At 42.4% G+C, this 13,714-nt stretch overlaps 1 protein-coding gene across 2 annotated transcripts in view; it reads right to left on the bottom strand.

Annotated features, from left to right (window-relative positions):
* The window catches only part of CMIP (c-Maf inducing protein), a 166,353-nt gene that overhangs the window by 99,192 nt on the left and 53,447 nt on the right, over positions 1-13,714 (bottom strand). The gene's annotated exons all lie outside the window — the stretch shown is intronic.

The following is a 13,714-nucleotide window of genomic DNA, read 5'->3' on the forward strand; positions in this document are numbered from 1 at the left end:
GTTGGCAGGCCAAATTCTGGGACTGTGCATCCATGTCAAAAAATAATAATAATAACTATAATAAAATAAATTATAAAAAAATAATTTTAGGAAATGAATAACTCCAACATTACCCTGAAGTTAACTTGGAAACTAGCTTTTATTTTTTACTTTATTGTATTGTAAATAAATATTTTATTTATTTTTATATTCTTGTATTGCGAACAGTTGCTGGGGTGCACCCACAGTTTCGTTCTACTTGTACAATGACAATAAAGTTCTTCAAAATTCAAAAAAATAACGATGGGCTATAATTAGTCACATAGATTTCTGCCTGTGACTGTGTTTGTTGTCAGACAAGGTCTTAAAATCATTATATTTTCTCTAATCATCGTCGAGAATGGCCTGGCTCGGTTTAGTTGGGCATACTTCCCAACCCTTATGATTTTGAGCGATCATTCTTATTATTTGGCTTTCTTCCTTAATATGTCTGACTTGGCTTTTAAGTATGATGTTTAGAGGTCAGACTCACTTAACAAGCGTGATCCTAACTTAAGAACTGCAGCGATTCACTTAATGACCATGGCAAGAAAGGTCATAAAATAAGCCAACACTCTCTTAAACAATTGTTTTGCCTAGCAACATATTTTGGACTCGATTGGGGTCGTAAGTCAAGAACTACCTGTAGTATGCATTTTCTGTTTGTAGATCCTATCTTTCAGTGTTTTCTTTCATTCAAATCAAAGCTACCATTTCTGGATTAAATTACAAACCAAGGCAGGTGATGTGCTTCTCAAATTTCCTATCCATTGTATCTCCTTGATCATTTACCAACAGAAGCTTTGGGCACAATTGTGATTGTAAGTCAAGGACTACCCATATTTAGAAGTTACTGCCAATCCGAACAAATCGAAAGCAAATGGAACCGTTACAGATGATGGCAAGTCTCTCTCACACATGTTGTCCGTTGACCGGTGGTGGGATTCAAATTTTTTTACTACCGGTTCTGTCGGTGTGGCTTGGTGCGCAAGGCAGGGGAAGGATATTGTAAAATCTCCAGTCAGAGGTGGTGTTTGCCGGTTCTCCAAACTCCTCGAAATTTCTCCTACCGGTTCTCCAGAACTGGTCAGAACCTGCTGAATACCCACCTCTGACGTTGACTCATATGAGGATTGTTGCTAATAGGAGCTGCAGTTCAAAACATCTGCAGGGCCTCAGAAGGCCCATCATTCGATGGACTGACTCCATGTAAAGTTCTTCTCAGAAAAAGCGACTGATAGCAGCTCCAGTGGGAAAGGGTGGCTGTTTCACTTTCCAATCAAAACGTTTTGGAATTTGCAACTCACAAACTGAGTTCACACCCCAGTGTTAGACTAAGCCAGGGGTGGGGCTGCTGGGGGTTCACAGAGGTTAGGGAGAGCTCCTAGCTAAGATTCTGTGCAGTTCAGAGAACCCCCCCCCCCCAATTCCCACTCCTGGCTGGCCCCGTCTACCCCGCCCCTCCCAAGAGTCCCCACGGCGCCTGTTTTGGATGCAGGTAAGTGCAGGGTGTTCACAGAGGCTCAGGGAGGGCGAAAAACAGGCCTACTGGAAGTTCAGGAAGGCCAGAAATGGGCCCATTTCCGGCTTCCAGAGAGCCTCCGGAGCCTGGGGGGCTGTTTTTGCCCTCCTGGAGGCTTGAGGAAAGCCTTCGGAGTCTGGGGAGGGCAAAAACACGCCCCTGGTGTTTTTGGTGCAGGAGGACGACTAGGCCATGCCCATCATGACCACTCCCAGCAACCAAGCAGAGAACCTTTTGCTAAAGTTTTTGAAGGCCACCCCTGGACTAAGCCTAAATAGAACTGATTAATGTCCGGCTCAGGTTATGATGTGACGAATGCAACACTGATGTCTTGGCCTAGTTCATTTGGTGACTTTTCAAAGTTACAATGGTCCTGAAAAAAAAGAAGAAGAAGAAGAAGAAGACTTACGACCATTTTTCCTCACTAAAACCCGCTGAGGCATCCCCATGGTCATGGGATCAACATTTTAGACAACTGACTCATATTTATGATGGTGGCAGTATCCCAGGATTGTGTGATTGCTTTTTGCAACCTTCTGACAAGCAAAGCCAATGAGGAGACCCAATTCAGTTAAATAACCATTTTAAAGTGATTCACTTTAACAGCTGTGGCAAGAGAGGTTGTAAAATGAGGCAGAATGTCACTTAACACATGTTTCGCTTAGCAACAGAACCTGTGGCCTCAACCGTGACTGTAAGTCGAGGACTTCCTGTATATGAACTGGGCTATTGAGTGAAACCATATTATACTTTTTTGTGTGTGTGAAGCAAAGCGGCATATGGAAAAACAAACGTTTTTCCCCCTTCTAGAAGGGCCAGAAGGATTTAAGAATAAAGGAGGAGATGGAGGATGCGTTGTTTTTTTTTTTTAAGGTATCAAAACTCACTCAAAACTTATTCGAACTGCATTGTAAGCAAACTGGCTACAGTTCAGATGTTTGTGAGAAACTGGGCTAAAAAACAGGGATCCTAAGTAAGAGACAAGTGATGTTTGCTTCGTTGTGTTTTAGAAAAAGGGCACCTTCTTAAGGCTATTTCCATATTCCACGAATTTACTTCCTTTCTGGCAAATGCCACAATTTAAACAGGAAATAGCTACGGTGGCGATAGGTCTTTGTCATTTCCTGCAAGGTACGATTTGTCATATCAAAAATACTCTCCCAAGCTCACACGTGGTTCGTGTTGGCCTAACCACAGAATCAATATACATTTAAGAGAAGGCTTGCAAGAGAAAATTATTGTTTGCTATTTTTCTTACTGTACACAGTCAACAACCTTGCAAAACGAGCTTCTTTTAAGGAGTGGGAAATGTCGATTTCGGCCATGTCACAGATAGTTTTTGACTTACAACAATTCGGTGACCATTCAACTCAGCTCTTGAATAATGCTGTTCAGAATATGAATGGTTGCTACCAAAAAATAAAAGTGTAGCAGAAACCCAAAGTCTAAGAAGAACTCCTGAATACGACAAAAGATTCAAGACTTGTTTCTCAAGCAAAACCACTACTTTGGCCCGTTCAAGTTCTACTTCTGAGCTACTATTCCAAATGATTCAAACCACACTGGACATGTCTAGACAACTGGCAACCATGCCGCAAAAGACCTTCTGTTGGGTTGAGGAACAAGAGTTTCCTTTAATCTTCTGTCCGCTTTCTGCAAAAGACCATTTCTTAGCTTCACAAAAACGTAAGGGGTTTACACAGACAAAATCCAACCGTAGATTATTGTCCTCTCCAGTTCGAAAGATCTAAGGTAGCAATAACTGACAAATATCCCTGGAGGAAGTCCAGGACATGGATGAATGAAATTTATCTGCGTTCCTTCATGATTTCTATGGTGACCAAAGAAGTAGTATAAAAGAACCAGAAGACGGCAACACTCAAGACATAATAAAACAGCTTCATTCCAACTTTCCTGTCTTCTAATCAGTAGACTTTCCATAACACAAGCTTAGGCAAACATTGCTTTCTCTCTGAGGCTGTCCATTATTCCATTTTTTGTTTGCATAAAAGTCTGAAAGGATCCCATATCCAAGCAACGGAAGCTTTAAAAAGGGAAGGAGGAACAAGATTAGACACCTATTTGATAATAACTGTACAGTGCTTCGCTTGAAGTGACCTCACTACAGTTTGGAAAATGTCCTAAGGTAACCCCTTAGCTAAGAAATCGTAGGACCTGATTCAGCATGGTATTCAGCCAAAGGTACAGTGGAAAACAGCTCTTTCTCAGCCAAGGAGCTATTCCTGAGGGCACCAGAATACAATAATAAACTTATCCATATGGAAATGAACGTGCTGATTTACATGGAACCGATATCCATTCCTGTCAGGGAGAGAAAAATGTTTAATATATATAAGTCTAGCCTGATTAAATGCATCGTTTTACATCCATGAAATTACAGAAAGTACAGGAAATTCAGAAGCAATACTACCAAGACCAAAACGGTGGGCACGATTTACTTAACCGCCACCTGACTTAACAAAAGAATTTATCATCTAATTGTGGTTTAAGTCAAAAACTATCTGTAATTGAATTGTCATTTGTTGAGACACAATCTCCATCTTGCAACGCCAGGTTGCCCAAAGCCTGAAATATTCTTGAAATGGTTTAAAATGGGCAATGGGTGGAAACTAATCAAGGAGAGAAACAGCATAGAACTAAGGAGAAATTTCCTGACACTTAGAACAACTAATCAGTGGAACAACTTGCCTCTAGAAGTTGTAAATGCTCCAAAACTGAAAGTTTTTAAGAAGAGATTGGACAACCCTTTGTCTGAAGTGGTGTAGGGTTTCCTGCCTAAGCAGGGGGTTGGACTAGAAGACCTCCAAGGTCCATTCCAACTCTTGTTATTCTATTCTAAAATGATCCAAAAATAGTAGAGACAGTAAGAATATTTCAAATTCTAAATGTGTCGTGAGCACTAAAATGGCTGGGGTGACAGACTGATTACTTGATCAATGAATCAACTTTAATACAATTACAGCCCCATAGACAAGATTCACGACAGTCATTCAGATGCAAGGTATAAAATATAGGAGCTATAAAGCTTCACAAAAGACTTATAAAATCCAGTAATATGCAGTCGTAAAGAGGAAACAATGCTGATTGCATGCCCCAATCGGTGGTATTCTACTGGTTCGGCCCGGTTCAGCCGAGCCGGTAGCACCGATGAGCAGTAGAGACTGAACCATCGCTCTGCTGTTGGGCCCACCTGCCCACCTGAGATCCCATACTAACCTTTATGTCTTGCTTTGAGTGCCACGCGGCAGCTGCTGAAGCAACAGGGAGAGTGCAAGCTTGCAAGAGGCGAGTTGGACAGCTTCTGCACCTGTGCAAAGTGCGCATTTAGTACGTACTCATGTGCAAAGAGTGTGCACTTGTGCAAAGTGTGCAAACCAAGCCACGACCACTGAACAGATGGTAAAAAAAAATTGAAATGGACCACTGGCTCCGATACTTGGTGATTCTCCTTGGGACACTCCAATACCCAATGAGCTACTAAACAGAATTGGGCTACTTGCCATGAAGTTTTGGGATCATGAGTTGCAAAGTCAATAATTCACGCAATACTTATTCAAAGCAACAGGGTTTTTATTTTGGATTGCGGCACTATAAATGCTTGCTAAAACAGGCAAACAGACAAACGTGGGACTTCTCCCATATTCGTGGAGACTTTTATGGAATGCAATGGTCTTAAATTTACCCTTGGGAATTTTTAAATTTTATTTTTATCTCTTCTTTATTGTTTTTTTATAAATAAGCCACCTTACCTTATACTTCTTCCTTCTATTTTTCCCCACCACAAGAGCCCTAGATGATAGGCTGGGATGAGAGATGGGGACTGGCCCAAAAGTCACCCAGCTGAATTGCATTCCTTTCAAAGTTATCACCTTTGCAGCATCCCCATGATCACGGGATCCAAATTCAGACAATTGGCAACGGGTTCATATTTATGACCGTGGCTGTGTCCCAAGGTCACATGATTTCCCCTTTTGCGACTTTCCGACAAGCAAAGCCAATGGGGTGAAGCCAGATTCACTTAACAACCGGGTGGCTGACATATCAATGGCAACGATTCACATTTACAACTGTGGCAAGAAAAGTTGTAAAATGGGACCAGACTCACTTAAATTCTGACCTGAAGTCCATTCCACAGACCATTGGCACTTGAGGTCTTTCTACCCAAACGCTCAAAGGTTAATTTTCGGGAAGGTGAAGGTGCATCTTAAACAGGAGTGTCAAACTCAAGGCCCACAGGCTGGATTCGGTCCTTAGGGTGCTTAGATCCGGCCCACGGGGCTGCCATGGAAATAGCGAAGGACCCGCACCGTGTAGGGCCCACCCAAGCTCTGTTTTCGCTGGCAGAGGAATGCAGGAGGCCATCCCAGCCTAAAATGCTCCGTGAGCGTCGGGAGCCCGTTTTTGCTAGCAGATCACTTGGGTCACCATAGGTGCCCCTGACATGAGTGATATCAAGCTGGCCACACCCACTCTGGCCACACCCACTCTGGCCAAACACAACCCTTATGCGGCCCTCAATAAAATTGAGTTTGACACCCCTGGTCTAAACTATGCCATGCATGTCTGAAGGTATAGTGGGGATACAGAAAGAAAATAATAACTTGCTCGAGGACCAGTCAGAGGTGGACTCCGGACTGCCGGGCAAAAAGCCACCTACAGTTTTCTGCTCCATCAGCTGCTTGTAGAAAGCAAATTAATGATCCATGGAGAATGTATTTCCAGCAAAGCAAGTAAAAGGCAAAGGTGAAATCGAAGACCTCAAATGTCAAATCATGTCATTGTTCTCACAGAACACAACCAAAGATGGACTTGGTCTCCAAAGCACCAGAAGGCAGGGCAAGAAGTAACGGGTGCGAACTTATTACAGAGAGACCCAAAGTAGAAAGGAGGAGATTTTTTCTGACAGTGAGAACAATTAATCGAACAAATAGCTTTGCCTCCAGGAGCTGGGGGTGCTCCAACACTGGAAGTTTTGAAAAAATAGACTAGATAACTATTTGTCCAGAATGGTATAAGGCCGGGGTGTCAAATTAAAGGTTGGGGGGGCAGATCTGGCCCGTGGGGTGCTTAGATCTTGGCCACGGGGTCACCTTTGAAAAAGCAAAGGACCAGCCCACGTATCTCTCCCAATGTAAATGTAGCTCGGGAGGGCTGTGCGGCTCTGTTTTCGCTGGTAGAGGGCTGCAGGAGGCCATCGAGGCTGAAAACGGAGCTTGGGAGCCCGCTACAGGCACCCCCCGACAAGAGTGACATCAAGCTGGCCACGCCCACCCTGGCGCCCGATGTCAAACACAACTCTGAGGCGGCCCTCAATGAAATAGAGTTTGACACCCCTGGTATAAGGTGTCCTGCCTTGGGCGGGGGAGGGGGGGCGTGGACTAGACCTCCAAGTTCCCTTTGCAGTGTGTCAGGGTTCCGACGGATGCCCTAATTAACTCATGAGCTTTTTTCTGTGAGCCCTTTGATTCTATGCACTGAAGCGAAGTAGACCTACACCAAAAGGAGGTCACTGGAGTCAACGCAAGCAAACTGGTGCAGATAGATTTATTTCTCCTGACTCAACCCTCCATGGTGCTCTCCACAAGATCTGTGATAAAGCTCATGCAAAAGACTATCTTGCAGAAAATTATTGGAACAAGAGGCTGTGACTGTTGTGGTTGCAAACGTTCAGTGCGGTTGCAGGGAGAACCTGCCAGCAGATAACCCAGATGAATATGAATGTTCTCTGCATCAGAGTTCGCATTTTCTGTTACAGTTGCAGAGGAGGTATGATCATAAATCAAGAAGTATATTAGATGGATTGCCATATTACACTAGCTCGATACCCGTGCTTTGCTACAGAACTATGGGGTCAGGCTTATTTTGGGGGGAGGAAAATAAGGAGAAAAAAATTCTGCCTCTGCCTACCAGCATCCATTGGTATGCATCTGGCTAGCGTCCTATCAGTGTGTGAGAGAGTTGAGGGCTGTTTGGAAACTGAAACAGTATTTGCTGTGTGAGCAAGGAGACAGCAAGGAGCCTGGGTGTGGCTGAGCTCAACTGTTCTGTACTAAAGCTGCTTGGTGCTGTGGAACTAAAACTGAAAATGAAACTCCTCTGCTTGTGTTTTGCATTTGGAACAGATTTCTTTTCAGGTGGGGAAGGGGAGTAGAACTCCTTAGCATCAGAGCATGTTAATAATACAGGAAATACTAATGCTCTGATGGTCATTCAAAAAATCCTTTCTTAGTGAGCCCCTAGAAGCCAAGAGGAACATACGTGCCAAATTTCAAGTTGGTAGGTTTTACGGTTCTGGAGATATTGTGATGGTGTATGAGTGGCATTTCACTTTTATATATATAGATAAGGATATCATTCTAGCTTCACCTTAATTACTCCGTTGTTACATTGTTCTACTTTATACCCTGCATCTCACTTTCCCTTCTTGGTTTATAGCATTAATATGAAGCCTTCTTTTATCTCGATCTGAGTGTTTTTTATCTCATAAAAGTGATATTAAAGCAATAAAAAGGGAGACTAAGTTATTGAGGGCTTTTTACATTTCCTCCGTTTCATTATTCTCAACCAAAAAAGGACAGACAACTCTTACAGGACTTATCTTATACTAATCAAAGACCAAAAGTAAGGATGAGGTTTGGAAGATCTGCAAAAGGAAGGCAACGTCTTCAGGCCTCAGACCGTTACTACTTCTGGGGAACTGAAGGAGTTCCCATGGGCTACAAAGAAAATAGCACTTGGTCTTATATACTCCTTTATAGTGCTTTACAGCAGGAGTGCACAGCCCTCAGTCCAGGGACTGGCACCAATCCTTAGCATGCCAGAAACTGTGCCGTGCAAACCAGGGAAGCTCCATCCATGGGATGCAGGCAGCACGGAAACCACATCCTCTCCTATCCACAGTTAAACCCTTCTCCAAAGAACCAGTCCCTGGTGCCCAAAAACATGGGGGCCACTGCTTTGCAGCCCTCTCCAAGCAGTTTACAGAGTCAGCTTATTGCCCCCCAGCAATCTGGGCCCTCATTTTACCGACCTCAGAAGGAAGGAAGGCCGAGTCAACCTTGAGCAAGTCAGGATTGAACTCTTGGCAATGGGCAGAGTTAGCCTGCAGTACTGCATTCTAACCACTGTGCCACCATGGCTCTTCATCAATGCTTCTGCAGAAATATTTGCATGTAGGCAGGACTGTGACGGCAAAGGATGAGGAAGCAAGATTATTATTATTATTATTTTCGGGGTCAGAATATCGTTTGCAAGAAGCCAGAGATGAAACTAATACCAAAACGAGCTGTTGCACCAGAAGAATGGCACTCGAGGGGAAATATAGAATGGGGAGCCAATCTAGGTCCTCTTGCAAAGGAGAGAAAAATAATTTGTAGTCAACATAACTGGAATTATACAGCCTTCCTTCTGGAACCTAAGAGTTCTGCAGGCAATCTTGCAGTCTTTCATAAGGACTAGTGCCTTTGGAAGCAAACATTTTCAGGAAGTTCCATCCAAAATACTACAGTCTGTTCAGGAATTGCTGCTGGGACAGCAACAAGGAAGAAACTCAAGACCAAAAACATCAGGAGAAACTTGGGAGAACTGCAGAATGACACGTTTCAAGAGTTCCATGTTGTCCAGATAGGATTAACTACGATATTGTTTCGCATGGTTAGGCAACACTGCGGTTGCCAACACTGCACACAAAGTTTAATCAACTCATCAATTAAACAGTAAAACGCTGACTGCAGAATGCATTTATTTACATGCTTGCTTGCTTGATTTATGCAGCCTCCCCGTTTGCAAATGTAACTCTGGAAACCAACGAAACAAAATTGTACATTATTTATTGATGGCAAAGTTTGCCTGCTTGAGTTATACAGTTTCCCTCATCCTCCTTCCCCCCACCCCTAACCCCACGAGCTGCAGATATAACTCTGGAATTAAAACCCACAGAACCAAAATGATAAAAAGAGCCATAAACAATGGTTTTCCCAAAACCTCATGATATATCATACAATGCCACAACTATTTGGAAAAACCTGGCTACCTAAGCCGTTTCCCCAACCCTAAGTAAAGTTTTCACATTTCCATGAAGGCCTGAAAAATACATGGTGATTTTTAAGAGGTGCAGATAGTTCTCAACTAATATCCATTTGTTTAATAATTGTTCGTCTATTTATGTATCAACTACCTGCCTGTCTGTCTATTTCTATCTGTCTGACTGTCTATCATCTATTTACATCTGTCTATTTCTGTCTGTCTATCTATATAATCTATCTATCATCTATCTATCTACATGTCGATCTATTTCTATCTATCATCCATCTACATCTGTCTATTTCTGTCTATCATCTATCTACATCTATCTATCTATCTATCTATCTATCTATCTATCTATCTATTTACATCTATCTATCTGTCTGTCTGTCTGTCTGTCTGTCTATCTATCAATCTATTGATCTATTGTCTATTATCTATATCTTTTAAAATATTTATTAAACTGTATTTGACTATTATGACTTTCACACACACACACACACAATTTTATTATTATATATGTATTTAAACACATTTTTTTTTTCTGGGAAAGGATGACCAAACTCCCAAACATGAATTCCTGCATTACAGAAAAAGCATCTTTCTGACCTCCCTGCATTCCGAAAAAGGAAGCAGGACCCTATCTGGCCCTGGCAATTAAGCTGCTGCAGGTTCTCTTCTGTTTACCCAGTGAGGAAAAGGTGTTACACAGCAGGAGAAGGGGAACACCACGGCTTAAGAATCATGGATCAACCTGGACACCCTCCTCCTGCCAACAGGCGGTCCCTGTATATCAACATGAGCTTTGCCAAAGTATCTAGCACCAACTGCACAGAATGTTCGCTTCGAGTTTAAAAGAGTACAAAGTACTAACAGGTAAGGGTGGGGCTTTTACATTTAAAAACAAAAGATTGAAAAGGAGGGAGGGTGGGAATATTTTACAGGGAACTTTGCCCTAGATGTTTAAGCTCTGCAAATAAGAGACCAGAAGGAGAAAGTGTCAGAACTGAATCTTCTTCCTTGCAAAAGACATACAGGTAGTCATTCAGTACTTTAATAGACTTAACAGAGTTGGGAGGGACCTTGTATAGGTCATCTAGTCCAACCCCCTTCCCAAGCAGGAGACCCTACACCATTTCTGACAGATGGCAGTCCAATCTCCCCTTGAAAGGCTCCAGTGATGAAGCTCCCACAACTTCCAAAGGCAACTTCTGTTCCATGGGTTGATTGTTCTCACAGTCAGAAAATTTCTCCTTATTTCCAGGTTGAATCTCTCCTTGTTCAGTTTCCCTCCATTATTCCATGTCTGGCCTTCAGATGCTTTGGAGAATAGCTTGACCCCTTCCTCCTCTCTGTGGCAGCCCCTCAAATATTAGAAGACTGTTCTCTGGTCTTCCTGGTCCTTCTCTTCCCTAGACTAGCCAAGCCCAGTTCCTGCAACCATTCTTTGTTGTTTTAGTCAAGTGAATCATTGGAATTGTTAAGTTAGTAACCCAGTTGTTAAGTGAATCTAGCTTCCCCATTGACCCTGGGACACTGCAACCGTCATAAATATGAGTCAGTTGCCAAGCATCTGGATTTTGATCTCGTGAGTCGTGACTATGAGGATGCTGCAACCACCATGAGTTGCTTTTTTCAACGTTGTTGTAACTTTGAATGGCCACTAAACAAATGGTGGTAAGGGAGAGTCTATCTGTAGAATAGAATAGAATAGAATAGAATAGAATAGAATAGAATAGAATAGAATAGAATAGAATTCTTTTTATTGGCCAAGTGTGATTGGACACACAAGGAATTTGTCTTGGTGCAAATGCTCTCAGTGCTCATAAAAAGAAAAGATACATTCATCAAGAATCAAGAATCATTAGGTACAACACTTAATGATAGTCATAGGGTACAATAAGCAATCAAATTATACTAGGAAACAGTCAATATAAATCGTAAGGATATAAGCAACAAAGTTACAGTCCTACAGTCACAAGTGGGAGGGGATGGGTGATAAGGAGTGATGAGAAGATGAATAGTAATAGTAGTGCAGACTTTGTAAATAGTTGGGCAGTGTTGAGGGAATTATTTGTTTAGCAGAGTGATGGCGTTGGGGGGAAACAACTGTCCTTGTGTCTAGTTGTTCTGGTGTGCAGGGCTCTATAGCAACTCTAAACTTCAACCTTTTTTTAAAACAAGTTTGCAGTACCTCTTTTTCACACACGCATGTACACTTGTATGCGAAGGACTGCTGTCCACACTTCCTTAAAAACAGTGGGAAATGAAGAAGCTAAATTAACAAGAACCTCGCAATCCTGAACAAAAGAGAGCCATAAAACACACATAAGTCATAATTTTGCAGGTTTGGCCTTACTGCCTACCTAGACATTTGGACTTTTTCCATAAACCCTACTAGGTGGTAAATGCAACTTAAGGCAATATATAAGCTCAGCCAGGATCTGCAATTTTTTTTTTTTTTTAAGGTTAAATTATTGATATTTTCTTCTGGGGCAAGGAAACTCAATGCTGTCAAATTCCTGGAGCAGGAATTAAAGTGCGTTGGATTTTTACCCTGGCAGCTATCTTTGAGCCTATTTGTGGGCTGATCCAATTTTTATGTCAGAAACCTGTCCTTGTCCACATTTCAACTGAGCATGTGACCCTGAGATCTGTGGAAAACGCATAATGGCAGATGACTTGGTCAGGCAAACCTAGAGGGAAACGGCTGACCGTGTTTCTCCAAGAATCAACTGTCTTCTAAAGTTTTCGCTCGCCCGTGTTTTCTGATAGTTAACCTAGAAAAAAATAAAACAGGAGCTTGGGAAATCAAAAATGGGAACTCACCATTTGGCTGAAAAATAAACCGGAAAAATTGGGGGAGGGAATTATATGGCGGTGGATATGTGTACTTTATTCAAACTGGATCAACTGAATCCTATCAACCAGTTTTCTTTCCTAATGAGTGAACTGGCTGGAGTCACAAGAAACTGGTTCTCCAAAAAAAAAAAAAAGAACCAACCAACCACAGTTTGAGAGCTTCTAGTTCTCATCCTGTCTCGACTTGGTTTCCTAATGCTTACAATCCTCTCAGTGATGCAGCAACAATGGAGCAATGGGGGTTTAATGCTATGAGGAACATAGAATTATTAATTTATAGTGTATAAAAACTATTTGTCTTCCGATTAGGAGGCGCAAGCTTACTGGTGGCCCTTTGCAATAGAAACTGGTGTAGCTTTAGTTATTGCGCCAAAGCCATGGATGGTCTCCTTTAGAGGCTTGTGCTCGCTTGATAATATGAGAGCACCTTTTCTCATAACTTCCAGCAAAGCTTTTCAACATAACCACCCGAGGAAGAGCAACCCACAAGGCTGACAATCTCTGCTAAGTTCTCGCCATATTTCTGGTCTTGGCCATCTCGAAAAATGTGAGCAACTGTGCTGTAGTTCTTGAAATGTTGGACCAGAGATGGGAAGGCTGCAGTTTGAATCTCTGCTCCACGTGGCAGCCCCATGAACAGGTGAGAGGGGGAGTTCCTCTTTCTATCACAGAGTTGCTGTTCTTGAGATAAAATAGAGGAGGGAGAGTCCTCCTCCCTCCCTTGAGTGTCTAGGGAAAAAAATTGCAAGATAGGTGTGCCATAAATAATACTTCAGACAACCTCAGACAATGGCACTTTGAGCCAGTCATTCTCTAACTATAGTACCTGACAGAGAAATTATGGGAATAACATGAGATAAATTGCTAGGTACCACTGCTTTGATGCTTGAGGAAGGAAGGAAGGAGGAAATGAGAATGACAAGGAAGAAAGAAAGAAAAAGGAAGGAAGGGGGAAGGAAGGAAATGGGAAGAAGGGAGAAAGGAAGAAAAGAAGAAAGGAAATGAGAATGAAAAGGAAGGAAGGAAGGAAGGAAGGAAGGAAGGAAGGAAGGAAGGAAGGAAGGAAGGAAGAGGGAAAGAAAGAAAGAAAGAAAGAAAGAAAGAAAGAAAGAAAGAAAGAAAGAAGGAAGGAAGGAAGGAAGGAAGGAGGAAGGGAGGAAATGGGAAGAAGGAAGGGAGAAAAGAAATGAGAATGACCAAGGAAAGAAGAAAGAAAGAAAAAGGAAGGAAGGAAATAGGAAGGAAATGGGAAGAAGGAAGGGAGGAATG

The sequence above is a fragment of the Pseudonaja textilis genome, chromosome 11, assembly GCF_049901715.1.
Source record: "Pseudonaja textilis isolate UNSWEBS1 chromosome 11, rPseTex1.2, whole genome shotgun sequence".
Lineage (NCBI taxonomy): Eukaryota > Metazoa > Chordata > Lepidosauria > Squamata > Elapidae > Pseudonaja > Pseudonaja textilis.